The following is a 26,434-nucleotide window of genomic DNA, read 5'->3' as shown; positions in this document are numbered from 1 at the left end:
GGGGACATCCACTAAAATTGAGTGTTGGGCGGGTTAGGACAGACAAAAGAAAATATTTCTTTACTCAGCGCGTGGTCGGTCTGTGGAACTCCTTGCCACAGGATGTGGTGCTGGCGTCTAGCCTAGACGCCTTTAAAAGGGGATTGGACGAGTTTCTGGAGGAAAAATCCATTATGGGGGTACAAGCCATGATGTGTATGCGCAACCTCCTGATTTTAGGAATGGGTTAAGTCAGAATGCCAGATGTAGGGGAGAGCACCAGGATGAGGTCTCTTGTTATCTGGTGTGCTCCCTGGGGCATTTGGTGGGCCGCTGTGAGATACAGGAAGCTGGACTAGATGGGCCTATGGCCTGATCCAGTGGGGCTGTTTTTATGTTCTTATGTTCTTATGACCAATTGTAAACTGTTTTCCATATTCCTGTATCATTCCAAGACTGCCACAGGGTAGCAAGGTTGAGTTGTGGTTGTTTAATCTCCCCCAATCTGATGATTTGTTGGGACATATTTTTAGGTTTAAAGTGCCAAAACTGAGGGGAGCTGTGATTTGTTATCATTCTAATGTATCGTGGAATTGAATGTAGGAGATATGTAATCCACCCAGTCATCAGATACTAAGTACTTTAAGTCCAGGGGTATAGTAATAATAATAATAATAATAATAATAATAATAATAATAATAATACAGGTATTTATATACTGCCTTTCTTGGTCTTTATTCAAGACTTTACAAGTCAACCGCTTATTTTACAAGTCAAAAGCTTATTCAACCGCTTTATTCAAGGCAGTTTACATAGGCAGGCTGATTAAATCCCTGTAGGGATTTTTAGAGTTGAAAGAAGGTTCTATCTTTCAAGAACCACAACAGTCCAGATGTTTCACTCTGATCTGGTTTCCCATTCTGGCCTCCATTCTCCCACGCTCAGAGCAGATGGAATAGCTCGGCTTCAGCTTGTCAGCTGCTTCAAGGTCGCACGGAGCCAGTGGCCTCAAACTGGCGACCTTGTGGATGTTATCTTCAGGCAAATGGAGGCTCTACCCTCTAGATCAGACCTCCTGCCCACTGTCCCTGCCCACCTGCCCACTCCTGCCACTGCCCAAAATCTGTCACTCAAAGTCACTCTGTCACTCAACAATTCTATTGGGGACATCCAAGTAGCACTTTGGATCAAAGACAAAATTCTTCACTATATTTATAACTAGTTTAACAGTTTAATTTTAAAACATCCCGAACCAGAAAGAAAACAGGAAAAGGTACAACTGCTGTATCCATGAAGCATTGCAAACTCTCACATGATCCTACTACTGCCTGAACATACATGAAAGCAAGTGTATATGATTGAAATGACCACATGCTTCAGAAGTAAGCTAAATAACGCTTCCAGATAAAATTACTCACTTTTGGGACTGCTTAGCCTCATAATTCTTTCAGTTCAAGTTCAGTTCCATCTTTGTACACTTTACTGTGTAATGATGAGTGCGGTCAAAATAATTAATTACTTGCACTTCATAATACAGGACACTTCCAGGCCATCGGCCCATTACTACTTCTTCATCTGCAAATTTCCTGCTTGGCATTTTTCAATCTGGCCGCGGCCGCCCCGGTCTTTCCTTTCTTGCCTGTTGACCTTCTGTAATGTCCATGGCGGGAGGAGGCCCCTGCCCTGGGTCGATTCTGAGCGCGAGGGGCTTACCCGGTCTAGGCGTGGTGGTCGGCGATGAACAAACGAGCGGGAAACAGGTATGGCAGCTTTACATAGACGGTTTATTTGAGTCAGCCTCTTTACATTCATGGGGGCTCGTTACTTCACGACCCCCTTCCGTCTAGGCTGACTGATGGTGCTGCCGTTGGCGCAGCTCCGGCACCGGTCCTTCGGGTTCTTTGGAGCTGGTGGTCCAGGCCTCTCTGCCCGGGCCCCTCGGCCCTGTGCCCGCTTTCTGGAAGATCCTGCCCCGGCTGGCTGGGGTCAGGCTGGTTGGCCTTGGGAGGGCCCACGGTCCCTGGGTGTTGGCTCCCTTCTCTGTTGGTTCTCCTGGGCTGTAGTTGGCGCTGAGCGCCTGTCTCAACCACCAAGGCTCTCCAGGGTATGCCCTCTGGGTCTGGACAGGCCCTCGGTCAGGGAGGTCTCTGTCCCAGCCTCCTCCCTCTAGAGCTGACCGCAGCCCCCTCCCTATGGAGGCCTCTCTCCTTTCTCTGTGGCCTGGCTTGTCTTCTCCCACCGGCTTCCCTCTGGTCTTCCACCCCTCTGGAGAGGAGCAACCTCCCTCTTCCCTCTCCAGCTCCCTTATGAGGCTTACCTCAGGTCTGCCTAACCCCACCCTTCTGGCCCATGTGTCTTCCTGCTCACAGCTGTTCCCTGTCCCTACTTCTGTGTAGGTGTCCTGCATGGGCCTCCAGTCCTGCTGACACTCGGTGCTTACTCCTGAGTAGGCCTTGACTCCTGAGGACACCCTCTGTCCACCTGGGCCGGGCCCAGGTGACAGACCCCCCTCCCGCCAAGACCAGGGCCACGGAGTCAACGGGTCCAGGGTGTCCTGTTGGGAGAGAAAGTCAGCGTTAGCGTACGCCCCTACCTTTCGGTACTGCACCTTGAAGGCATACGGTTGCAGGGACATGTACCACCGTGTCAAACGGGGGTTTGTGTCCTTCATCCTGTGCAGCCAGATCAGCGGGGCATGGTCTGTGACCAAGGTGAAAGGAGCACCCAACGTGTAATACCTGAGGGATTGGAGGGCCCACTTGATAGCCAGGGCCTCCCTCTCTATCACCGAATAGCGGCGTTCAGAGGGGGTGAGTTTCCTGCTCAGATACATTACAGGACGATCGTAAGGGGGATCCCCTTGAGCCAGCACTGCGCCCAGCCCAACCCCCGAGGCATCCGTCTGCACTATGAAAGGACGGCTGAAGTCAGGTTCTTGCAGCACCGGCTCGGAACATAACGCCGCCTTGATGTCCTGGAAGGCCTTTTTGCAGGACTCAGTCCATTCTATCCGCCTTCCGGGCTTCCCTCTCAGCAGGTCTGTGAGGGGGGCGGCCTTTGAGTCATAATTAGGGATGAACGTCCAGTAATACCCCGACAGCCCAAGGAAGCGCTGTACTTCCGGGCGATTTCAGGGCCTTGCCTGACCCCGCAGCACGTACACTTTGTCCATTACGGGCCGTACTTGGCCCCCCCCACTACATGTCCCAAGTATTGGGTCTGTTTTAGGCCAATGGTGCACTTGGCGGGGTTCGCCGTCAGCCCCGCTTGTCTCAGCGCTTCCAATACGGCCTCAAGTTCCCGCAGGTGCTGCTCCCAGCTTGGGCTGAAGATGATAATGTCATCAATGTACGCCGCCGCGTAGGCGTGGTGGTCTTGCAGCACCTGGTCTATCAGCCGCTGGAACGTGGCCGCGGCCCCGTGCAGCCCAAAGGGCATGCGTGTAAACTGAAACAGCCCTTGGGGGGTGGCAAATGCCGTCTTTTCCCGAGAGGAAGGAGTCAAGGGGATTTGCCAGTATCCCTTGGTTAGGTCAAGTGTGGAAAGATACTGGGCACCCCCTAACCGTTCTAACATCCCTGGGATGGCAGGCATGGGGTAGGCATCAAACCTTGACATCTCATTGACCTGACGAAAGTCAATACAGACCCGTGTCGAGCCGTCTGGCTTGGGTACCATGACAGGGTGGCTGCGCCAGGGGCTCCATATCACCCCCAGGTGCCTCATCGCCTCTACTTCCTGGCGGAGGGTCTCCTCCAGATGTTTAGGCCACCTCCGGGAGGGTGCCCTTGCCACCCGCCCTTCCTCGGCAGCGATATGGTGCGATGCCAGGTGAGTATGCCCAGGGGTGGTTGAAAACACATCCTGAAACCGAGTCTCAAGTTCTCTTACCTGGTTGACTTGGCTGGTGGACAGATCTCCTCCCAGCTTCATGTGGCGGACACTTCCGGCTTCTGCTCCAGAGGGCCCGAACTCTTCCTCCTCGCCAAGGAGGCATTCCTGCTCCCGCCAGGCCTTCAATAAGTTTATGTGATAGACCTGTAAAGCTGGGTGGTGGTCTGGCCTACGCAGCTCATAATCGACCGGGCCCACCTGACGTACCACTTCATATGGCCCTTGCCACTGGGCCAACAGTTTGGAGTCCAAGGTGGGCAGCAGTAGCAGTACCCGATTCCCAGGATGAAAGACCCGGGGCCTGACCCGGCGGTCATATTGGCCCTTTTGGACGAGTTATGCCTCTCTCATATGCAGCCCTGCCCAGTCAGCCAGACGGGCCAGCCGTTCCCTTAGCTCTGCCACATACTGTATATAGGACTTGGGTTGCCCTCGTAGTTGCTCCCAGTCCTCTCGTACTAGGTCCAGCACGCCTTTGGGCTTGCGCCCAAACAACAAATGGGGAGAACCCCGTCGAAGCCTGTGGCACCTCCCGGACCGCGAATAACAAGGGGTCTAACAACTGGGCCCAACTGCCGAGCTGCTCGTGGACAAACCTGCGTAACATCCCCTTTAAGGTGCGGTTGAACCGCTCTACCAGCCCGTTTGTCTGGGGGTGATACACTGAGGTCCTCAAGGGCCTCACTCGGAGGAGGTCCCAGAGTTCTTTGAACACCCGGCTCATAAAATTGGTTCCCTGATCTGTTACCACCTCCTCTGGCAACCCTACCCGCGAGAAGACTCGCAAGAGCTCTCGGGCCACGGTTGGGGCCCCCGTCTTCCGTAAGGGAATGGCTTCCGGATACCGGGTGGCATAGTCCACTATTACGAGAATGTGGGTAAAGCCGTCCTTGGCAGCTGGGAGCGGTCCCACCAGGTCAATCCCTACCCTCTTAAAGGGGACCCCTACCACGGGCAATGGGATCAAACCCCCACCGGGTGGTCCCTGAGATTGTACGTGCTGACATTCTGGGCAACTGGCACAGTACCGCTGTACCTGGCCATGGATGCCCGGCCAATAGAACCGCTGTGTTAACCTTTGCAGAGTGTTTCCTGCAGCCAGATGACCTACAGTGGGGATGCTGTGCGCTATTTGGAGCGCATAGGCCCTCAGGGATTGTGGCACTACAAGTTGGTCCACCTCCCGGTTGGACTGGGGTTCACGACCCACCCTATACAGAATATCCCCCTTGAAAATGAATTTGATGCCCCCATCTCCCGGGGGAGGGTTGGCTGCCTGGGCTAGCGCCGGCCCTAGCATGGGGTCCTCCCTCTGTAGTTCCCGTAAGTCCCTGCCAGGGTGCAAGGGTCCTCCGCCGCCCCGGCTGCGCTGTCCCGTACTTCCCTAGTGCCCCTTCCTGGGCCTCTCCTTGTGTTAACAATGACTGGTAGCGAGGCCAGTCACGTCCTATCACCGCCCCATAGTTGAGCTGGGGCACGACCCCAACCGGGAGAAACTGGCACTTCCCCCCGACCCAGATCTCAGCCCACCTCAGGCCATAGGGTCGGACATCCCCGTGTATGCACCAGACGAACAGGGTGTCCTTCAGGGGTTGGCCCTGGGCTTGCTGGACTAGGGTTCGGGTGCAACCCGGGTCCACCAAAGCCCACACGGGTTGTCCGTCCACCCAGGCCTTCACCAGTGGGCGTGATTCCTCCCAGGTCCCCCTTACCTGGGCAGTGGCCCATGTGTCTGCCTGCGAACAGTCCATCACTGGGCAGTCCCTCCTTATGTGACCCGGCTGTCCGCAGGTGAAACAGATGACTGGGTTGGCCTGGGGTTGTACGTGGGGTGCTGCGCCTTCGGACCCTCTTTCCGGTCGGGACCCGGTGTACGGAGCTCGTGTTAGTGGGAGAGGGGGTGGCCCTCCGGGGTGGCGTGTCCGTCGCTCATCACGGTTTCCGCCTCGGGCCGCAGATGCTGGGATAGGTGTTCTCCCACTGTAAGGCTTTGGGCTGGTTCTGGGTTGTAAGCCCTGTACTCCGCTGGCGAAGCTGGTAGTAGTCGCGGCGTCGTATATTTCCATCAACGTGATCGCCCTTTCTAAGGTGGTGGGCTGGTTGCAGAGCACCCAGTTCCGGGCGGCTTGCGGCAGGATCGAGAGGAAATGCTCGATCATCCCGAGCTCCGCTACCTCTTGGGCTGACCGTACAGCTGGCTTGAGCCACCACAAGCCGTTGCTCCGGATGCGATTCCCCGCCAGACGTACACTGCCCCCCCCTGCGGCAGGTCGACCTCACATAGCCGTCTCCTGTATGTCTCTTCAGTGACATTCAGGGTCCCGAGCATGGTGGCTTTGACGGTGGCATAGGTGGAGGCCTCCTTGGGAGTGAGAGTGTCCACGGCCTCCTGGGCAACCCCCGTAAGGCAAGGGGTCAAGATGGCCGCCCATTGTGCGGGGGGCCAGGCTGCTGCTGTCGCAATCTGCTCGAACGTGTTTAAATAGGCCTCGGGGTCGTCCTCGGGTCCCATCTTCATTAGACGGATGGGAGGGGTACAGTCAGGCCCCCCAGCGTGAACGATAGGCGTTGCGGGGGTTGCCAGGCTTTGCAGCAGAGTCCGTTGTTGGTCCGCTAGGGTGGCCAGCAACCACTGCTGCCCCTCTGCCAGGCTCTGCTGTTGGGCCATCCACCACCGCATCCACTCCGGTGGTCCCGCCCCGTCAGGTTCCCAAGGGCCTGTGGGGGCACTGCCCACATTCTCCACCATTGTAATGTCCATGGCGGGAGGAGGCCCCTGCCCTGGGTCGATTCCGAGCACGAGGGGCTTACCCGGTCTAGGCGTGGTGGTCGGCGATGAACAAACAAGCGGGAAACAGGTATGGCAGCTTTACATAGACGGTTTATTTGAGTCAGCCTCTTTACATTCATGGGGGCTCGTTACTTCACGACCCCCTTCCGTCTAGGCTGACTGATGGCACTGCCGTTGGCGCAGCTCCGGCCCCGGTCCTTCAGGTTCTTTGGAGCTGGTGGTCCAGGCCTCTCTGCCCGGGCCCCTCGGCCCTGTGCCCGCGTTCTGGAAGATCCTGCCCCGGCTGGCTGGGGTCAGGCTGGTTGGCCTTGGGAGGGCCCACGGTCCCTGGGTGTTGGCTCCCTTCTCTGTTGGTTCTCCTGGGCTGTAGTTGGCGCTGAGCGCCTGTCTCAACCACCAAGGCTCTCCAGGGTATGCCCTCTGGGTCTGGACAGGCCCTCGGTCAGGGAGGTCTCTGTCCCAGCCTCCTCCCTCTAGAGCTGACCGCAGCCCCCTCCCTATGGAGGCCTTTCTCCTTTCTCTGTGGCCTGGCTTGTCTTCTCCCACCGGCTTCCCTCTGGTCTTCCACCCCTCTGGAGAGGAGCAACCTCCCTCTTCCCTCTCCAGCTCCCTTATGAGGCTTACCTCAGGTCTGCCTAGTCCCACCCTTCTGGCCCATGTGTCTTCCTGCTCACAGCTGTTCCCTGTCCCTACTTCTGTGTAGGTGTCCTGCATGGGCCTCCAGTCCTGCTGACACTCGGGGCTTACTCCCGAGTAGGCCTTAACTCCCGAGGAGACCCCTGTGTCCAGGGAACTCCTGGCCACCTGGGCCGGGCCCAGGTGACACCTTCACAGACATGAAAGTCAAGGCAGTGGAGTGAAAGCCATAGCTGCAGGTCACGCAGGCTCTGGTGGGTCTCCTGCCGGCCAGAGTTCATTGGAGATGTGGGGCTCCCCACAGGCAGCTCTTCACACCCCAAAACACACTACTTACTTTGGCTGGCTGCTGAAAGGGAAGCTAAACTGTAACTTTCCCTCCCTAACATTCAAATGGAAAAAACAGAAACCCTGCCTTTCTCTGCTGGAGAAAAACACTAAACAACTGCCTGATGGAACTGAAACTAAACACTTCTCCTAATGTCTTTCTTCTCCAAACTTGCTAAGACTTGCAAACACAGATTTCCAAGGTACCCTGTCAAATGCTTTCTAAGCATGAAAGAAAGAACAGCGGTCTGGTCTGTCCTATTAGATTCCAAATCATTTAATTCCACCATTAACCTCAGATTATCTGCACTTGGTTGACTGTGAATAAATCCCAACTAGTCTGGATGGACAAGTGTTCTTGTAACCTTCAGTAGTTGAGTGGCCAATATTGTAGACTATATTTTGGCATTAACATTCATTAAAGATATAGGTCAGTAGTTATCAGAATATGAGTGATCTTTGTCAGGTTTTGGAATCATTGTGATACATGCTTCAGATAAAATGGCAGAATTCTTATATCAAAAATCTTGTTGTAAAATGTGTATAATTGAGGGACTAAAATGTTGGAGATTTTACACCATTCAACTGTGAACCCATCTGGGTCTGGTGTTTTGCCATTACTGAGCTTAAAAATAGCAGCCTTCATTTCCTCTAAAGCAGTGTTTCTCAAACTGTGAGTCATGACCCACTTGGTGTGTCGCCACCCAATGTCAGAAGAGTCATGGGAAGCTGAGCGCCGCCATTTTGAAAACTGGCAAATGAGCTGGGTGGCACCACATTGAAAGCTGGAACAGCCATTTTCATAGCTTCCTGTACTCCAGTGTTTCTCAGTGTGGGTCAGGAGCCAATTGTAGGTGGTTCTTTTAGTACAGACACAGCCCCTAAACCTTCTGTACCCCCTTGGCTGGTGCTGCTGCACTATTGAAAGCTCTTCGTGATCCACGTGCAGCAGCCTGTATTAAAGGGGGCTCAGGCATTTTGGTGCCAAAAAAAGTGTTCCTCCAGGCTTGTCACCTTAATGTGCTGTCTGTGTGGTTTGGGTTAAGTAATGTACACTTTCCTCTTCACTTCCAGCTCTTGCCTGAGCACCTGAAGGAGCTCTGAAGCCCCTAAATGGGGCTTTGCACATCCTCACTGCTGCCACTCCCCTCTTCTCCTCCTCTTCTCCCTCTGTGGTCAAGGTAAAGTAAGCTACTCGGCTAGCAGCTCTGCATGTTTCCTGCCTGCCAGGAGTTTACATGGAAGTATGCATAGCCGAGCAGGACTCTGCTTTTTTTTTGAAGGTGCTTCTTGCAACTTGCTTGGCACAGAAGAAGCAGGCTGTGTTTTTAAAGGGACAGCAGCCCTTCCAGCCCATCCATGTTGCCTCTGTGTGTGTGCACATGCGTATGGAGAGGTTTTGCATTGTGTGTGTCTGTGGCTTGAGGAGCTCTGGCTGGTGGAAGAGGAAGCGAGTGGCTCTCCTTGGGTCCTCACAGCATTTGAATGGTACAGCAGAAGAAATAGTCCCTGAAGTGTTAGCGGGCCTTTGATTAACTTAAGGATGCACTTACCCTGTTCTCCAGACCCCTGACTACAAGTCATTTGTTCTCACCACAGATGCCTCTGACCGGAGCACTGGGACAGTACTCCTGCAAGAAGAGGCTGACAAGGAGCTGCAGCCTGTTGTCTACCTCAGCAAGAAGCTGACAGAGAGGAACTTCAGCTGGTGCATCTTGGAGAAGGAATGCTTTGCTGTTGTGTATTTTGTGGAGAAGCTAAGGCCCTACCTTTGGGGGCAGAGGCTCATGCTCCACACTGGCTCCAGTGGCTCCAGACCACCAAGGGCACCTACTGTAAGCTCACCAGATGGAATCTTGCTGTCCAAGACTATGACTATAACACTTGTCACATTGCTGGAAAGGACAACGTCTTTGCAAATGCCCTTTCCCATGAGGACTTCCCAGCCTGAAGACTTGGTCCTGAATCTTTGCTCCAAACATGGTTGTTTCCCCAATAGGACTAACTTCTTAAGTTATCCTTTGTTATGTAGATTCCATCTTCAAAAGCCAGTTTAGGTGCTGTCTCCCTCAAATGAAATCTAGCAGGGTAATGTGATGAAATAGTTGTACAGCTGCATTTCAGCTGTATGTCATTGTGGAGGATTTTCCGTTCAAATTCTGGGGTGCTTCATGTTACAAGGTGGTAACCAATCACAGAGCCAGTGGGTGGTGCGAAAGAAGCATCACCCACCAAGCTTCCACCAGGAGGACACACACACATGTAGTCTCTCTCTCTCTCTCTCTCTCTCTCTCCTGTGTGCTTCTGACTGGGCAAGACAGGGTGAGCCCACTCTCTGGGTATCAGTGGAAGGCTGCTGGGGAGAGTCCCAGGGCCATAGAAAAGGGACCAAGTATCAGCCAGTAGTGTCAGGTTCTGTTAATGTTGGTCTGTCCTACCCCCCCCCCCCCAGACATTTGGAGCTCTTGTCCCCTCAGCTCAGACTAAGCTGAGTGGGGATCCTGGCTCTTATCCTAGTCCAGACGTGAGGCTTCTCTGCAAAGCCAGCACCATTCAGAGGGCGTTTATCTGCGAGAAACCAAGCCTGTTTACATTGTGTGTTTCTCATCCGTTAATAAAACCTTTTGCTTAAAACTTCTGCCATGTTCTTGGATCAGTGGCTTTGTCAGCCACCTTGCTCTGTAAGTACTTCTTTCAGAGCAAGGGCATTTTAACAACCTTAAATAGCTTTCTTGGGGAGGGGTTTGCACAGGGAACCCCCCTGGGAACTGGATCACTTGGGCTGGTGGCAGTGGACTAGATCTACCAGGTCTTGTCCCACCAAGCTGCAGGTCCAAACTGATTGGAAGAGTGGGGGATGGGAAGGAAGTGAGCGCTTGTCACTAGGCATCACTGTCCTGGATCAGCAAGTGGTTGCTAGAAGTCCCCTGTGCATGACAGTCCTGCCCATGTCTCAAGGTGTTGTCACAACACACTTGGCCAACTGCCACTAATGGGTGAATCAGTCATAATACCTCTTCTGCTGATCTTGGTCCTTTGCAGCTTTTTAAATCATTCCATGTTGAGCTGCACCTGCCAATTTTTCCTCCTAAACAGTGGTTAAAGGTACAGGCACTCTGTCCTCCATTGTATCTGGTCACCCTGCTCAAGGTAAACGTCTGCACAGCAACAGACACCTTCCCTTGGCTGGTAGTGAGTGACGCGGCAGCAGGAGATTTTGACTGGAGAGCTGTTCCTCATTAGCAGCGCTGCTCCAAGCCAGAGGCAGTGATTGCATAGCATGCTTTGTTATAGAAAAGACGGACCAGTTAGACGGAGATGTTGTGTGAACAAACTGGGTTGAATTGCCGTCGCCTGTGAGGACTGCTAGGAAGTGAAGATCTCTTGATCCACTGTATCCTGGAGCAGGAGCTCAATGAGCCTCTGCTGAGAAGCCTCCACTGCCAGCTGCCTCGCTCTCATTGCGTCATGCATGGCCTAACGGAGGTATGTCTGGAAAGGATTGTAGATCTAGGATGCAGGCACCCTTTCTTCCCTCCTACCTACCCCAACATACTTGCAGGGGAAACTCAAGCCTGAGATCAGCCTGGCAAATAAAAAGGTGTCCGTATAAATCACAAGCATTTAGCAAACACACCATGGATGCTGGCTTGGCTTTCTGTTCATTCCACATGCTTGCTCTTCATCCCTCCACCCCTCCTTGCTCTGACCCCACAAGGAGAAATAGCAGAAGATCAAAGGTCCCCCATAAATCACCCATGACAGCAATAGCACAGAGGATGCTGCCTTTGCTATTAGAATTCTATCCTGCCTTTCCCCCAACAATGGTGTGTCCAAAGTTCCTTGCCAAGTTCTTTGGTCTTTAAAAAAAATATTGTAGTTGTGGTTGAAAACTGGTGCCTTGCTGTATTGAGAATAGTGAAATTTATTCCTCCTCTTGTTATTCAGTTTCATTGCAATCAAGGGGGCACATATTCAGTTGTACCAAGATTAATTTGCTTCCACCACCTGTTTCATTTTCATCATAACAGATGCAGTCAACCCAATCACCACCAAGGTCAGTCTCTGTGGATTGCTACACTAATCTGCTATAGCTTGTATCATTTTTTTGAGCAAATAATACTACCATGGCACACCACCTCTATATCTTGAGCAGAAACATGCGACTTGATTTAACATTGGGATGGTTCCGTGGATAAATGAGAAAGTCATGAATATCGACACTTAAAGTAATGCTGGCAAAAGGCAGTCTGCCCGTACAGGATGCAACAAGACTTTTTTTTCCTGTTATGACAGACTCTAGTCCTAAGCCAATTTGTTTTAGTGGTGATATAAAACAAGTGTGTGCCATGTCCCCATATTGTTTAAGGAAAGTCTGGCTGTGTTTTGCTGCTAAAGGGACCCTTGAGGGCATTTGACAGATGATGAATTTATAATTGAAAACATTAAAAAAAAAAGATAAGTTCTTTATTATTTAACTTTCAAGCTTTGATCTAATTCCATAATCAGCTGGTGGGGGAATAACTGCTTTCATCTTATGGCTCTCTTAACATTATACAGGTGATGTCGCAAAGGACTTAATTCACACATTGATTTCTTTCTTTCTGAGAACACATGTGACACATTACAAAATTGTCTGTTTTCTCACCCTGAATTGATGATTTCATGAAACAACTTTGGCTTATTCTTTTAGTAGTTTGAGGAGAGTCAGGTTTAGACTTATTTCTGCAGAAAGGAAGTGACACAAGGAATTGCATGGTAAATGAATGTGTTGCTAGAATATTATGACTGGTATATTGCAGAGCTCTGTGGTCCGATATGTCTGTGTCTAGCATAGAGTTTCAGTGTTCATTGATGGCTTTGCTGAAAATCTGCTATCAATTTTGGTTTATATAAAGTTTCTATAAATTTTGGAGTGAAGGACATGCACAATCCCGCCTGTAACTTATTAAGAAACAGTAGGGAACGATGCTCTTCAGTCATTGTAGAAAATGTGACATAGTGGTTAGATGAGGATAGATCCTGTAATGATGGGCACATTACAGTGCAGTTGTAAATTCCCAGGTACATACTCACTGCTCATGCTAGACTTCCATTCTAGTCAATTATGGAGTTCAGATGTGTGTTTCTCATTTCAGGATGGGTGTACAAAAGGCTTCCAAAATTGGTAACTAACTATATGCCTTGCTTTTTAGCCAGAACAGTCTCCCAGAGCAACTTACTCTGACAAAAATGACTAAGGGCCCAATCCTATTCAATTTTCCAGCACCGGTGCAGCCACAATGCAGCCCCAAGGGAACAAATGTTACCATACCTTAAGGAGACCTCTGTGACTGCTGCTTCACCACAAGATGCAGCGCATGCCCCATTGGCACAGCTGCACTGGCACTGGAAAATTGGATAGGATTGGGCCCTAAGTGGGCTAAAAGCAATTGCAGTCCTCTGCCTGAAGCCATGTTAGTAACTAGCTGGTGCAGTTTGGAGTGTGAGAAAGTTCCTCATTAATGCATATCAAAGAGGACGTGCATCTGGAGATAGTGGGAGTGGCTGTACCAACCTCTGCAGTTAGCAAGCTTCACACACAGTTAATTGACTGAAGGACACTTTGATTGCTAGATGCACTACAGCTGTGGGCTTCAGGATGGAAGGGGGGAAGCCACCATGAGTGGACAGCTCGGGAGCACCTAGCCTTCTGGAAGGTTTGGCGGGTCCGACTTCTGATTGGTTAGCAGGTCAGAGTTAGGAATAAGAGTCATCCTGTTGGAGTGTCTTTCTCTCTTTCTACCTTCATCTCAGCCTGGGCAATGCTGACCATGGCAGCCTTGGCTATTGGACTAAGATCTATAGATGTAAGTTATACTTTGGTGAGTGTTAATGCTTAGGAGTTATCTTTTTATTATTTTTAAGTTGTGTGGTGTTATACTTTATATGCTCTTTAAATTCTACAACTTTGAAGTGCCTGTCCTTTTGTCTGTATAACCTATCTAAATTGCAAAGTAAATCTTATCTGTTTACAACTGTGTTTCATTGGGTGTAGAGGAGACCTGGTTGCAACTGAAGCCAAGTTGTGGCTCTTGGTCTCTATCTTCCAAGGATGCCCAGTTCAAGCCAGTTACTTATTCCCTAGGCATAAGCCAGAGCTGAACTCAGGCTGGGAGAGGAATTGTGCTTGGTGTTGTAATTTGAAATATAGAAAAGTAAACAGAAGCTAGTCTGGGATTAGTGGCGGATTAATGGTTTTATAGCCCAGCTAAGTTCCAGTTGACTGTCACACTTACTATTTAAATAAATAAATAAATAAATAAAAGATTCACTATATTAGTTATGGTGCCTTGTGGGAGTCTAGCTGCAAATGTACTTGGGGCCTGACTGATGTTAAAGATGTTCCCCAGCAGCAGCTCTGCAGGATCTTCCAGTCCCAGGCAGGAGAGAATGTGGTCCAGGATTCTAGGCTGGCTCATTTATGTACTCTCACTGCATTGTTTGTATACTGTTGAAAAATCATAATCTACAATAAGTCTACAATGGTTCAGTTACACGCACCTGAATATTTATATACATAAATCGTTAGGAACTGCAGCATCAAGGAATAGAAATGTGAAGTGTAATGTTGGTACCATTATAGATTCTCCCCAAAATGAGAAATGACTGAACTTTATAGTAATACCTCCCACAGAGGTATTTGAAAACAGTGTTATTTACTTTACTCAGAAGTAAGCCCATTGTGTTCAGTAAAACAGCCCAATCCGATCCCTTGCGAGCTTCACCAGTGCAGAGGCAGGAGGGAGGCCCAGGTGAAAACCTATACCCCCAGCACCACCATATCACAAGCGAAGACACAACGCTAGAGTTGCTGGCCAGCGCAGACAGGACGCCAAGCAACGGCACAGAGGCAGCTCCCCAGCCACACCTATGCCGCGCCTGTGCAGAAACGACTGGCCAGCAGTTGTGGAGTGTCTGTGTAGTGTCGGCCAGGCACACCAGACCCTGTGTTGCCTGGTGCCTGAGGAGCTCCTGTGCAGTGCTGGTCAGGCAAGCCAGACAGCAGTCCCGTAAAGGGCCATGCACACATGAGGGATATGCCAGGGATACCATGCTGTGCAGACCCAAAGGGACAGTTGCCCCTGGACCCAGCCACTGAATGGGCTGCCAGAGCACAACCCTCCACACACATGCCACCCTCATGCCCACATGTACACAAGATGCCAGTCCATGTACACCTGCAGACACAGACAGAGCAGGGAACCTGGGAGATCTGGCCCACACCGAGGCCCATGGGCAGCTGAGGGTTGTCTGCCACATTGGGCACAGCAGCAGCTGCCAGGGCACCTGGCCACCCGGTCATGGGACCCTGTGTATTCACTGTATGCTGTAGGGATAGTGGCTGGCTGGGGTGAATGGCCGCCCAGGTCCTGCTGCAGGCCAGGACCCCTGCTTGCCACAGCCAGCCATGCTGCCACTGTGCCTGCAGCAGGCCTTGCCACCCCCATGTCATGGTGAGGCTGCACATGGGATTCATGGGGGAAGCAGGAGAGGTAAGGAGGAAGGGGAGGGAAGGGGAGAGAGGCAAGGGACACAGCCCTAGTAGGGTACCTGGTGGCAACAATGGCCACGGACACCTGGCTGGTGGGTTCCTCTCTCTCCAGCAGCCTGCCTCTGGGCACTATGCTCCAAGCCCTCTGGTGGCTCTGGGGTTAGAGGCACTTGCTAGCATCGGCCAGCCCTGCCCTGGAGCTGGCACTGGTTCCCACTCCTCGGCAGTCATGTTCCATGGCCTGGGCCTGGTGCTCCAGGCCCTTGATGACAAAGGCAAGCTGCTGCTTGATGTGGGCATGGCCCACCCTTTCCCTGGATAGCTTGCCCTGTGTCCACTGCATCCACTGCCTACTGCCACCAGTGGCCCTGCTCCACTGGTGGGCCCATATGCCTGCCAGGTCCTCTGAGGGAGGAGCATTTGGTGTATGCTGAGGCTTTGGCAACTGCCCACAAAGATATAAAGGTACCAGGAAGCCTCAATAAGTTTGTGGCAGGGTGCCTGGCTGAGTTGAAGGGATAAAGGTACTACAGATCAAGGGATGGGGCTGAGAACAGCAGAGATGGCCTTTTTGACTCTTCAGACTGGCAGACTGGGAAGCCTGTGTTTGTGGCCAATCTGAATTAGGAAGTTGACTGGAAGAAGCTGAAGGAGGTGTTCATCATGGCCAGTGTGGCTGTTCATGCAGATATTCTCAAAGACAAAGATGGCAAAAGTTGAGGAACTGGCACTGTGACTTTTGAGCAAGTGATTGAAACTGTTAAGGGCATCTCCCTGTTCAGAGGGCAGTTGCTCTTTGATAGACTGAAGATAGACTTGTGGACATGGATGAATGAGCCTTACCAAAAGGAAACTGCTTCCTTCCAGGTTGGCCCCAGTAGCTTGTTCATGGACTTGGGGGCATCGGTATGGGGCTGGGATCAGGAGGGATACCTATTGATGCAAACCACTTGAACGGGGCCTGGGATAGGCAACCTGGGACCTGGAGGAATGGGCATAAAAGGCTTGGGCTTTAGGATGAACAAAATGAGAGGATTGGAAGCTCCTTTCTATGACGTGGAGTGTTTGGGCTGTTTCCCTTCTGGAATGGGGCTTGGCAGGATGAATGAAACGGACCATGCAATTGGAGGTGGATTTGAGAGAAACTTCCCCAGAAATGAAATGGGAATGCCTTGTGGTTTTGGAGATGCCCTGGTGAGGGGAATAGGTGCTAGTGGATGAATCAGCATTCCTGCAGTTGATGGGATGGCCCCTGGATTTGACTGCATGACTGCATGACTGTTGGGACTGATCGGGCTGGTACTGGATCGCATGGGATCCAGTGTGGATAGCACTGACCAAAAGACGCCCACTGGTATAGACCACATTGCATCCAGCATGGGCCTGAGGGGCTCTGGGATAGACCGATGGGTACAAGTATAGAGAAGCTGGTCACTGGGCTTGGATTTGGCATTGACCACATTTATTTATTAATTTAAATGATTTTTATAGTGCTTTTCTAAAACCCAAAGCGGTTTTAGATGGGGCACATAGGCTCAATGGCTTTATCATATGCCATGCAGTGTTGCCACTTGGCACCAAAGTTTTCTATCCTTCCAGGCTTTGAAATCTGGCTTTGCACTTTTGTGTATGTAGGTCCTGTTTGGAATTTTCCCCCCAAAATGAGTCAGTCTCATCATAGTTAAAAACTTGTTTTGGGTGGTAGCCCCCTCTCCTCAATCAGCCTCTTAAAAGCTGTACAAAACAGTGCAGCAGTTTCCTCATCCGCAGAGGCAGCCTCTTTGGTAGAGTCTGATGTTTTTCAAATTGTACCTGTTCTGCAATCTGTGCAGCCATCCCCTGCTCACTGTGAATGGCTTGGTGTCTTCTTCAGGGATTCTATTTTGAAGTCGTTGTAGAGGCTCAAGGCCTTTTGCTGCAACAAACGACCATCCACCAGGCACACGTCTTTGGTTCATGTCCGTGATCCGCAAATTTAAAGCTTTCTCTGTCTTCACTAAAGCTTTGTCACACACTGTTGATGTCACCTTTGCAGTTTGTGGTGCCACAGCAGAACTAGCCCTGATTTTTTTTTTTTCCATTCTTAACCACCTCCTGAATTGAATTCCTTAGATCTTCACAACCTCAACATATGATTTCCTTTCTTTTTGTATCATGCCAAGAATTTGCACCTTCTTGCTTATGGGAAACACTTCATGGCTGCTCTTAGGCTGCTTTTATCTGCAGATTCAGGTATCTGTGGGAGTTTTTGGAACGGAACCCCCGTGGATATGGGGGCACGCCCTTATTATGGAGCAGACTGCCAAAACTAGCAATAAAGTACCTCACTTTAATTTGAAGACAGTGGTGTTCTAAGAAATGACCTTCTGCGTTTGTGGAGGGTAAAACATTTCCTTATTCAAGAGGAGGCTCTGTGTCTGTGGCTGCTCTCTTGACGCTAATGTTTCATGCCCTCCTACGTTTCACATACAGAAGTAGGGACACAATTGTGTACATAATGCATCCCTATTCTCATAACAAGGATCACTGCCTAAGCGTTTCTCCCCATTCCCACGCTATTACACACTGTCGAAGGCTCTTCTTTGACTGCCCTCTGCTATATTAATTTACCCTGTACTGCCTTCTGAAGCAGATGTGTCAACAAATGGACCATAACAGTTTTGTTTTTCCCCCTATGCTTAAGGAAGTTTCACATAATTTTAAAGCTCAGAATGGACTTGTCTGTTTTTACCAAATAACAATTCTATATGTGAATTGGCAATTGCAATTATATATGGAGGGAAGCTAGTGAACTGTACTGCATGTGTGTAAATACATTGCAATGGCATTCCTACCATCTTCCCTGAAGTCCAAATAGAGACTGTGATTTTCATGGGATAGGTATTGGAAAACAGAGACTATCAGTGTTAGCAGGGATAACCAGAGCATATATGAGATTGGTTGCAATAGTTTTTTCTTCTGACAAGCTCGTTATTAATGAATCTCCTAACACTGCTCAACCTCTTTATTCTTGTGGAAATGTGACCTCACAATATATTTCCAGCAACCAGAAGCTGCTGTTTTGTTTTTTGTTAGCCTGTTCTATTTTGCTACTCAGATAGAGGATGGGTTATATAGAAATGGCATAGGAGCAAACTAGGAAATAGCAAAGAGACTGTCTAATAATGCCTTTATGGCCCAATCCTATCTTCAGGATGCAGCGGTGTACGTCCATTGATGCTGGCACAATAATAGCCCTGCTGGCATTGACGGACATGCCTTGGATGATGGCATCACTGTTGGAGCAATGCTGTGGCTTTGTAAACGGGACACTGGGCTAACCCACCCAGTTCATGACCCACTTTTTGGTGGTTTGCCAAACTAACAGGGCAGATTAGGCTATGTGTATCAAGGGTTAAACAAGCTGCTATTGGGGGGGGAGCATTGCTGCCCAATTACCATTATAGCTGTACTTCTTTGGATTTATAAACCAGATAGCGGGTTCTACGGCCCCTAAAATGTTTGAGAACCACTGCTGTAGAAGAAGGAAAACTGGATCTCAACCTCTCAAAAGTAGGAGTTGAGCTTTCAGGAAGAGATCAGGTGTCCACTTCTCACAACTTATGCCAACCCACAGGATCAAAGGCTTGAGGTCAAGTATACAAATCTTTTGAGTATGTCTATTAAGTAACTGTCAGTTAGTTGTATCGCAGGCATATTGATTTGGCATTTGAATTTATCTGGAATTTACGTGGTTGGATTAGGTCATTTTCCAACGGTATGAATTAATGGAGATCTTCACAAGCACTTGATCTCACAAATCTTATTCCTTTTTGTGGTCTGCAATATGTTCTGATGAGATATAGGCATGACTGTATTACATTTGATTTTTTCCTTTCTTTCCCTAAGTCGTTGCAAATGCTAACCATTTCACAGTGTAGGGCATCTGTCTTATATGTATAATCCCCTCCTGATACGGTGTCAAATTTAAAGCATCAAAGCGATAATTAATCAAGATGATGACAGGGTAAGCTTACGCGCTCCACACCATTATCAAATATGAGGAATGCATTTTGTATGCAGAGGATTCAAGGTATTTAACTGATAAAACTTGTTTTTCTGAAAACGCTGCAATCAGAGCTATAAAAAGGTAGTGACAGGCTGTTCGGTTTTTCTGTCATATATATAATTTGAACATTGCTGGGCAGGTCATATTTAGAGTGATGAAAACAGTGTTCCTTTTCTGGTGATTGCTAACTGGAGGGGATGCAGAGGATTTTAAACAGGGCTAATGGGTATAGTTGGGGGGGGGGATGTGGCAGGTTGCCAGTGCTCCATGAAGTGTGCTTCTCCTTTCACCTGCCACGATGAAGGTGTTAGGTATCTGTCTAGCCTGTCCTGTAGTTTAGGCAGAGTGGGTTTGAGGTTTCCTCTGCTCCTCCCGTTTGCTTCTGTGACAGGCATTTTTGGCCCGTGGTGCAAATGGTGAGCTTGATCTTGGTTATAGCAATCCTCATGCTGACTTGAACCTGGCTTGTCTGTTGGGCGCCAGCATTCTCATTTGCCTGAATGCAGCTGGACCCCCGTTGTGGCTTGTTCCCAAATGTGGCTTGCAACAGGAACGCCAAAACAATTAAAGAAAAAAAAATAACCAAACAGGCTTAAAAACTCAATTAAATCTAAGTCATGCTCATCATGGAACACAAACAAAATGAAGAGGGACAGGAGGTGGATCAAAACAGGCAAATCAATTAAATGCTTGTCCCCAGTCTTAATTCTAACTGCTGGTGCTGGTGCTGCCGCTGGACGTTTGGGAAGGAGCTCCATCAGTTCTCAGTTATGCAATAGTGGCTTTTTTAACAGTGGAGGTCCAGGCAAAGATGGACTGGTGCTAAGTGAATGCTATTAATAGAGAATGGGTGAGCCTAGGAATACAAGGAATTTTCCCCTCTAGGGTCCAATTAGGTCAAGTACCTCCTTTCTTAAAGTGGCTACATTCTCCCCCCCCATTTGCACTCAGCATAGAAAAATGTAACTGCGGTTCTGATTTAACCCCCATATGCTTTCAACTCCAGATCGCAGGTTGAAAAGGAAAATCTGCATGGTTTTTGTTTTCCTTATTGCATCTTGAATGGGCGTTATCGCTGCCGTGCAAGTCAATTTATGTCTGAAGCGTCCAGCCACACAAATCAAGCTTAAGCAGGCCTTCTGCCTTGGCTGTCGTTCTACTCCAGTACATTCCAAGTGATTAACACCACCTGTGGCATCCCTAATTCACAGCAGCAGACAATTATTGCCCTTGGATACCCATTTCTCGTAATTATTCCCAAGACAGACTATTAGATATGGGTTGTGAGCATCTCAGCTGTAAACCGTTTTTTTTTGTTGTAATTTTATTTTAATTCTGATATTACCGCTGAGAGGCATACTCTGGCAAAGAGAGAGAGAGAGAGAGAGAATGTTACCCTAATGCTGTATTTGTAGTGAGCTCAAAAAATAAAAATAAAAATTCATGTTGCTGGAGAGGCAGCAAGATTCATTATCTAAATGCATGCTCAAAGCAGATTTTTACATATTTGCCGTAACGAGATTATTATTTTTTGTAACAGCGGAAACAGAAAAGCATGCTAATAACATGACGCTGGAGGCCCTTTGAAACTAATTGTTCTTCTCTTTAAAAGCCTGTCTGCCGTCCTCAGAATTGTGCTGTGTGTTGTATATAATAACATAATCTCTTCTGAATATATAGAGGGGAGGGCATTCTTGGTACCATTAGGCTTAATCGTGGTCCCCAAGCTGGTGAGGACTCAACTGCTGATGATTTCTCATTTCACGGATACAGCCCTCTCTATATTTTCCAAGTGCTTTGCTATTGTTTTGTTGACATTCACAACTTCCCCACCAACCCTTCCAAAAGGTGGGCAGCAGTTGTTCCCCTTGATCACAGATGGGACGTCAGCTGTGAAGCTTGCCTCGTCTTACAATCACATTGACAACTCGGATGCATCCATAAACCTGAGATTCCTGAGGTATGGCCTGGTGATGTCACAAGACTGCCAACCCTTAAAGAATGGAGGGGGGAATCTGAACTGGGGCACAGTAAAGGAGAAGAACTTGATAATAAACAGGTAGATTTAGTAATGGTCTGAAAAATAACCTGAAACTAATCTTTGCTGTCCATCTACCTGAGGAAAAAGCAAAAAATGCTGGCAAAACTGGGTCTTCTTTTGAAAACTGGTCACTATGAATAACAAATCCATGGCATTTGAGGTTACAGGTGAGGCCTCAGTATCTGTGGGGGATCTATTCCTTGACTCCCACTGATATTGAATTTCACAGATACTCAAATCCACAATCTTCACCCCATTAGCCCTTCCGAAGGGGACTGGAGCTGTGCTCTGGTCCCTTCCGGAGGGCTTTCTGCCTGCTGCCTCTCTGTGCTTCAGAATATCCCAGAAAGGCAAAAATGCCACTTCCGATTTCCTGTGTTGAGCCAGCTCTGTGGATATATAATCGGTGGGTAAATAGGCTCCACCTGTACTCCTGTTTCAGAGTCTAGTTCTTCTGCTCTCTGAACCACAAGTTTACATTGCCCTAACTGGAAATATTTTCACTTCATATTATTTGTCCCATGCATGAAATATCTTGTGCTAGACACTGTCGACAGACAGGCTTGATTTCCCACAAAAGAATAACTAATACAGGTCAGGGAGTTATTTTTCTTTTTGTCACGTTGTCCCTCAGATGAGGCTGCTGGTAATAGGCTGACACTGCCCTCCTCCTGGAAACAGGGGCAGCAAGAATGGTCAGATAAAATTTCAGCGTACATGCATAGGATATGGCATCTATTTAGACTGGGTCCTTTGGGGCAGGGAGCCATTTTGTTCATTGATTTTCTCTGTAAAGCACTTTGTGAGTTTTTTGTTGAAAAGCGGGATATAAATAATTAAATGATTCTGTTTTTAATCCTAAAGATGTGCATTCTTTGTCTCAACTGAAAAGACCCCCCAAGGCAGCTCATAACTGGTATTGTATAAAATACAATGAGCATTTAAAACAGTACAAATGACAAATAGAATAAAAAAGAGCAGAAAGATGATAAAACATACACAACACAGCTACAATAGTGACAATAATTGCTCGGGGGAGTGATTATCTGCTTTTTCATTTGTTTAGCAGTCTGCAGTGCACTGCAATCCATGAGGCAGTTGTCTCTAATAGTTACGGTTGCGTGAAATCCCTTCTCAGACAACTGAGCCATTAGACTGTAACTTGAGAAGAGTGTCAAAATATATTTCATGTTTCAGTTCTATGGATGTGACTTCAAGGAGTTTGAGAAGCACCCTTTCACCACCCATCCGCCTATGCTGTAACCAGGGCCCCAGGGATCCTGCCACACCTCTGGGTGCAGCAAGGACCACATACCATCCTCCCAGGTGGGTGGGGGTGGTGGGGACTCATAGTGACACGTGGCCTGCCTCCACAACCTCTGCTGTGCTGCCTGCAAGCCAGGAGCCACCCTGCTGCTGCAGCAGCCTCCCTCCCCATGCCTCCACAGAGCGGGAGGTGGTACTGGACTGGTGCTTCTGTCACCTCAGATGCCTCCTTCACCTCCCCCCTCCGTGCAAGAGGTGGGGGACTTTGCTGGTGCCACCTCTGACTCCATACACCTCTCCCACTTCCTACACAGAGATGGGGAGTGTGCTGGGACAACCTCAGCATCCTACTTGTCCCCCAGCTCCTCCACAGAAGAGGGGACTGCTACAGAGCTGGTGCTGCCTTCTCCTTCTCCAGCTCCTCCATGGAACTGGAGGAGTCAGCCCAGAATAAGGGTGTAGGTGTCTGCTGGCCACACTGTGATGGCCTTGGTGAGGGTGCACTGCCACCCTGCAGCAATCTGTGTGTCTGCCTGTGCCATGGCTCCTGGGCCCCTTGTGAGTCCTGTGGCCTCAGCGGGGCACTCCCCCTCTACCATGTCATGTTGTCCAGCCATGGGGCACCCCCTTCCCTTACCAGTATGCCATCGCCACATCCACTGCATGCATTTGAACAGTGTGGGTGATCTCCTACTGGAATGGTTGTGGTGGGCCCAATAGGCTAACTCCATGAAGAACTCAGTCTTCAGGTCTTTCCTCTAGCCCCAGAGCTGATCTATGGTTCTGTTGGCCTCATGGAGGCCCATACTATGGGCCACCTCCTGCTAGGCTGCCCTTTTTGGGGCCTGTTGTGCGGGCCGTGAGGGTGGGGAGGTAAGGGCTCCATTCCACTGCCCTCACAAGTGCCCCAGAAACCTGTGGGATCGATCCACAATGGTGCATCAGCCTCGCCATCATTTTTTGCCTTGTGATGGCAATCTGCGTCCTTGGGGCAACGTTGGCATGCCTGGGCCCCAATCTGGTGACATGGGTGGTGACATGGACTTCACCATGGCATGCGTAAATCCCCCCCCCATGTATGACTGCCATGTATGCTGTGGATGAGACCAGTTCTTCAGGCATGAGTGGTCATCCCTGGTGGGTGGGGTGGGTCCCTCTGGGCCCTGGGGAATCTGTTTCTGTTGCAGGACTGAGTGCTGTGTCAAGGTCATTTATTTCGCAGAGGGGTTGCATGCTTGTGTGCACTGGTGCTTGTGCAGCTGGAGTGGCCATGGTGTGCTTGTGGCCAGTGGAACCTGTGGAGGCTGCATCTGGATATGTCCCGCTGGCCTTTCGGGTCATGGAGGGGGGGGGTCCAAGCCCATCTGTGTTACTGTGTTGGTCAGGTACCCGCACTGTAGCACTTGTCTATCTTAACACCTTGTAGTGTCACACAGTGTAGAGGTAACTTTTGCAATTCGAAGTGCCACAGCAAATGTAGACCCAGTTTTTTTTTTTTCATTCTTCACTACCTCACAAATGGGAGATTCTTTCTTACCATACATCTTAGCAACTTCAGCATACAATTTTTTTCCCCTTGTTGTATCAACAAGTCATATTGAGAATTAGCACATTTTCACTTAGGGATAGCACTTCATAGCTTCTCTGAGGCTTTGAAGAACTGCCAGCATCACTATATTTCTGCTTTGGCAAACATTTCAGTTTAAGCAAAATTAAGGGTTATTTTCAACACATTTTCAACAACATGGCAATGAGTAAGGAGAACAAGAACACTAGAGACTAACTTGATGTGAACAAAGTGGGCCAGCATGGGTGCAGGGGACAAACAGTCATGATCACAATGGGGTGGGTAGGTTTCTCAGAATGGTGCACACTTTAAAATTTATTTACAATTTAATATTTTTGGGCCCAACTGCAGATAACTGAAACAGTGGAAACTAAGGGCACAATCCAAACCTGCGCTGCAGCAGGCAAGCCAGGAGGCATGCACTGCATCCAACACAAGTTCGTTGGCTGCAGCGGCTCAGCCAGAGCCAGAAGCAAGGGGAAGCTCTTCCCCTTACCCCTGGGTAAGGGCTGTTGGCCCCAATGGGTCTCCTCGGAACTGCGCCACCTCTGGAGGTGGCGCAAGTCCGAGGAGAGCGAAGCAACTTGAAGCCGCTCTGTTTTCCCTGGGGATGGGGGTTGGGCTCTGGCAGAACAGCTAACTCCGAGCCCCGCCCCCGGCTCCCCAGGGCCGCCCATTGCTCGCCCTCCTCCCACCCAGAAACACCCCCATCCCGCCTCCTCCCTGCCCCATCATTCCTACTGTTGCCACTTGTGTCGGCGCGGGTGCACTGACACAAACGGCGATGAGGAAGCCGTCGCGGGGGTTTCTGTTCCCCTCCGCGCTTTGGTGCATCTACATGTGCCGACGCGGCTTCCTCCCAGGGAGGCGCAAACGTGCTTTATGGCACGTTTGCGACCCTCCCAGGGAACTTATGCCGGCCTATGTGCCGGTTAGGATTGCGCCCTTAATCTGCAAATAAAGGTGTTCTACTGTACACAGTTTCCTAGAAGTAAGCCCCATTTCACCCAACAGAACTAGGACTGCTGCTAGTTTCTGAGAGCTGACAGGATTAAACTTATGTGGGCCAATTCGGCTGCAGGTGTGGCTAAATCATAATTATTACGAGTTCACTGGGTGGCCTTTAAGGCTTCTAATTTGTCACTACAAGACACTTGCACAAATTTAGAATGTACTAATTTCTTCGTTGCTGAACACTTAAGGGGAAGGTCTGCCATGTTTTTAAATTGTTGGTGTTTTATGCTACACTGTTATCATAGTGTAAAGCCATGGAGAAGGATGACATGAATTTTGAAATAAAGAATAACTGCAATTGTACCTTCAATTGTTTGGTTCACCCGTTTGATTCACTGTGGGAGAATGCACGACTGTTTTACCAAAGCAATATAAGATTCTCTTAGCAAAAATATCGTGTCTGGTAATAAAAGAAATATTATTTTCAGCGTCTTCCTCTTTTTGTTTAAAGGAGAGAATGTGCATTTTTGAAAAACAGTGACAGTGATGTAGTATGGTGAAGTTATAGCCCATGCCTCCACAATGTGCAGTCTATCATGTGTCATGATCTTGAATATCCTCTGCGGGTGGAACTTCAAAACCCTGCAATTTTGCAGAAGAAAACTTTTTCCTTCCCAAAAGTACCATAATTCCAAAGCATAATGAGGAAATCACTCGAACCTAAATTTCTAACACACAATGTCTTGGCTTCTTGGACTTACTGAGCATGTGGAAGATAGCCATTAGAGGAAGAAGCCTAGCAAGACCACAAGCATACAGGGAATGACTGAAAACATCATTTTAAATACTGCAAGTCCCCAAGGGACTGCGATTCAAGATGGCTTCTGGCTAACAGCTCTTTTGTTGGAGTGCTCCTAAAACGGGTCAGGGAACTTTTTTACCTCTTACCCCCCAAAAAATTTATAAACGCAGACGTTACCCCCTTGATTTGAAAGTAAGGAAATCATACATCCAATAACATTTTGAATTCAAATACTGTATTTAAAATTACTTTGAAAGCTTCAACTTACTTGAAAACTTCAGGTTTTGGAGAAATGATGTTGCTTCATCTTGGATACGAGATCATCAATATTGGGACATTTTGATGTCAGAGCAATATGGATACAGTCTTCCGGGTCCAATCGATTTCTTGTCTTTGTTTTTATGTTCGTAAGAGTGGAAAATCCTTGTTCGCAAAGGTAGGTTGTTGCAAAAGGCAGCAACTTTTTGAATGCTTCCTCATGTGCAATTTTGAAGGCCTTTGCAGGTGTTGACATCCAAAAATGTGAAAGATCTGCTTTGTTTTCAAATGCAATCTGTGCTTCATTACTGCATCGAAGCTCAAGAAGTGACTCTGC

General features: G+C 49.1%; 1 pseudogene; it reads left to right on the top strand.

Annotated features, from left to right (window-relative positions):
* Window positions 1-6,708: 6,708 nt before the first annotated feature.
* LOC136645102 (delta(14)-sterol reductase LBR-like) overlaps window positions 6,709-26,434 on the top strand; it is a 32,267-nt pseudogene continuing 12,541 nt past the window's right edge.

This window comes from Tiliqua scincoides, chromosome 3 (genome assembly GCF_035046505.1).
Source record: "Tiliqua scincoides isolate rTilSci1 chromosome 3, rTilSci1.hap2, whole genome shotgun sequence".
Lineage (NCBI taxonomy): Eukaryota > Metazoa > Chordata > Lepidosauria > Squamata > Scincidae > Tiliqua > Tiliqua scincoides.
This window is presented reverse-complemented; position numbering and strand designations above follow the sequence as displayed.